General features: G+C 43.1%; 1 pseudogene; it reads left to right on the top strand.

The window, feature by feature from the left end:
- Positions 1 to 1007: 1007 nt before the first annotated feature.
- LOC111831163 overlaps positions 1008 to 3040 on the top strand; it is a 5871-nt pseudogene continuing 3838 nt past the window's right edge.

Below are 3040 nucleotides of genomic sequence, written 5' to 3' on the forward strand. Positions count from 1 at the left end.
TCTACCTCTCATTTGTAACTCATCTAATCTTTTATCAAAAACTCTTTCTAAGTTAGATCACTCTCTCTTGTTCTTTTCTTTGGTGTGTAATATCCATAGGCAAGTCCAAGTTCGGTAAATCAAAGGCTCTTCCGCAACCTTTGTGCGACCATTCGCTCCACATCCTTTGATCTAAGAGATCCCCCGATCCCTTAGGTGCAAAGCCTACCCGTACTTCAACTTCAAGAGTGTCGATTCTAGGAGAAACATATTATGTGGTATCAGAGCACACTCTGAAAATTTGAGTTCTCTATCATCTTCATCATATCTCATCATTTCATTTCAATCTTCATCCATATTCCATTCCATTTTTTCGTTTTAATTTTCGTCAGTTTTATTTTTTCTGGATTTTCTGTCGGTTTGGCAGAATTTTCATAAATAACTGGCTCATCGTAAATTTATAAACTCAACTGATTCGGAAACTAGATCGAGTCTAGTATTTTACAAAATGATTTCTGGAATTTTTGAACTTCATTTCATAATTTATTTTGTTAGATCGAGTTCATCTGTTTTTAGGCATAATTTTCATGTTTGTTTTTCTTTGAACTAGTGACTGGTTTTGTTTTGTTTCAATGGCAGGAGAAGAGTCATCCGAGTCATCAAGTTCAAGAATAAGTCCTAACAACCAAGCCAACCAAGCCCTCATCGATGCTATCACGAAGCAAATCACCAGTCAAATGGACAAAATGATGGACGACAAGAATGAGAAGCTTGCAAAAAAATTTAACGAAAGACTTAAGCCGATAGAAGCACAACTTAAAGGAAAAGGAAAGGTATCGGCCGAACAAGTCATCATCTCGGAGGGCGAGAAAACTCATAAGAAGGATCTGGTCGATCAAAATGCCCAAGAGTACTATAGTAGCCGTGGTCACTCATCTCACCGAAGCAGCCGGAGGCCGAGACGTGCAAGAGAAGAGAGGGATCTCATGGTTGAGAACCTTAATGGCTATAAGATGAAGGTTCCACCATTCCATGGGAAAAATGATCCGGATGCCTACTTAGATTGGGAGAGGAAAATGGAGATTGTTTTCAATTGTCAAAACTACGCCGACGTTAACCGGGTGAAAGTAGCCGCTACCGAATTCTACGACTACGCTCTTAGTTGGTGGGATCAAGTCGTTACCAATAGAAGGCGAAATGGAGAGTATCCGATCGATTCATGGTCCGAATTGAAGCTCCTTATGAGACGTAGGTTCGTGCCTAGTCATTATCACCGGGAGCTCCACTCCAAACTCCGAAAGCTTGTCCAAGGTACACGGTCCGTGGAAGATTATTATCAAGAGATGGAAACTTTGATGTTGCGAGCGCATGTCATGGAAGATCGAGAGGCGACAATGTCAAGGTTCTTGGGAGGATTAAACCGTGAAATTCAAGATCATGTCGAAATGCAACATTATGAGGAGTTGGAAGAGATGCTTCACAAGGCTATCCTTGTGGAACAACAAGTCAAAAGAAAGAGTTCCTCACGACCAAGTTACGAGTCAAACCGATCGAGCTATCCGAGGGAAAGCAAACCAGCCTTCATTCCTAAGGTCGAGCCAAAACAAGTTCCGATCGTCCAAGAGCGAGAAAAGACCAAATCCGAAGGTACCACCACTACTAGGTCCCGTGACCTTCGATGCTTCAAGTGCTATGGACGTGGGCACTATGCTAGCGAGTGCATAAATAAGAGAGTGATGGTCATAAGAGAAAATGGCGAGTTGGAATCCGAAGACGAGCCTATGCCAAAACAAGATTATTCGTCCGACGAATGTTTGGCCAAGCCGGCGAGTGGAAGACTATTGATATCAAGGAAATCTTGGAGGGATCCGGAAGAGGAATTCGATGCGATCTCATCCCCGGATGAGTATGAAGAACGCCCCGGAGAACTCTACGTGGCAAGAAGAATGCTAAGCATCCAAACCCGAACCGAAGAAGAGGAGTAAAGGGAGAACTTGTTCCATTCGCGATGCCTTGTCCATGAGAAAGTTTGCAGTTTGATCATCGACGGAGGCAGTTGTACGAACGTGGCGAGTGAGACAATGGTCCGGAAGCTAGGATTGAAGCTGCAAAAACATCCAAAGCCATACAAGCTACAATGGCTTAATGATGATGGAGAAATGAGTGTTAAGAGCCAAGTGGTTGTGCCATTAGCGATCGGAAGCTATGAGGATCAAGTTCTTTGCGACGTGCTACCGATGGATGCCGGACATATCCTTTTGGGGCGACCATGGCAATCGGATCGGCGAGTTTATCACGATGGCTATACAAACCGATATTCGTTCTTGTTCAAAGGTAAGAAAACTACACTTATTCCTTTAACACCACAAGAAATATATGAGGATCAAATTCAACTCTCGGCCAAGGAAACAAAGGTTCATAAACAACCTAATTTCTTCATTAAGGGTAACAAGGTTAAGCAAGCTATGTTCTCTAAACGACCTATCTTGTTGTTTGTTTTCAAAGAAACACTAACAACTTTTGCTAACCATGCACCGGTCGTTCCGAGTGAGTTTACTACTCTTTTGCAGAAATATAAGGACGTTTTCCCCGAAGACCACCCCAATGGCTTACCACCTATCCGGGGCATTGAACATCAAATCGACTTTGTTCCGGGCGCAACACTTCCCAACCGACCAGCCTATCGAACCAATCCGGTGGAGACCAAGGAATTGCAACGTCAAGTTGATGAACTCATGGCGAAGGGACATATCCGCGAGAGCATGAGCCCATGTGCCGTTCCGGTCCTACTTGTGCCAAAGAAAGATGGAAGTTGGCGAATGTGCGTCGATTGCCGGGCAATCAACAACATTACGGTGAAGTATCGCCACCCTATTCCTAGACTTGATGATATGCTAGATGAGTTGCATGGTTCTTGCATTTTCTCTAAAATTGATTTGAAAAGTGGCTATCATCAAATTAGGATGAAAGAAGGAGACGAATGGAAAACTGCATTTAAAACGAAACATGGTTTGTATGAATGGTTAGTTATGCCATTTGGATTGACTAATGCACCTAGTAC

Source organism: Capsella rubella, unplaced genomic scaffold (assembly GCF_000375325.1).
Source record: "Capsella rubella cultivar Monte Gargano unplaced genomic scaffold, Caprub1_0 scaffold_113, whole genome shotgun sequence".
Classification (NCBI taxonomy): domain Eukaryota; kingdom Viridiplantae; phylum Streptophyta; class Magnoliopsida; order Brassicales; family Brassicaceae; genus Capsella; species Capsella rubella.